Here is a 292-nt window from a genome sequence, read left to right on the forward strand (position 1 = left end):
TTAGGGTTTGTTGCGAGAGGTTTGCTGCAGCGGGGTGCAGCATGAGGTGTTCTACTAGCGGGGTGTATGGAGAACAAACCCAGGCAACAACTGCTGCTGCGTCGTCGCGCTTGCCCCCCTTGAAGTCAAAGCCACACCTGCAGCAGCAGCAGCAGCAGCAGCAGCAGCAGCAGCAGCAGTGGCAGCAGCAGCAGCAGCAGTGGCAGCAGCAGCAGCAGCAGTAGCAGCAGCAGCAGCAGCAGCAGCACCAGCACCAGCAGCAGCAGCAGCAGCAGCAGCAGCAGCACCAGCA

At 61.6% G+C, this 292-nt stretch overlaps 1 protein-coding gene across 1 annotated transcript in view; it reads right to left on the minus strand.

Moving 5' to 3' along the window:
• EMH_0026760 (uncharacterized protein) overlaps positions 1-292 on the minus strand; it is a gene marked incomplete at both ends in the record, with an annotated part of 9,204 nt that overhangs the window by 3,183 nt on the left and 5,729 nt on the right. The window lies entirely within an intron of this gene.

This window comes from Eimeria mitis, genomic scaffold (assembly GCF_000499745.2).
Source record: "Eimeria mitis Houghton genomic scaffold, Emh_scaff985, whole genome shotgun sequence".
In the NCBI taxonomy this organism is placed as follows: domain Eukaryota; phylum Apicomplexa; class Conoidasida; order Eucoccidiorida; family Eimeriidae; genus Eimeria; species Eimeria mitis.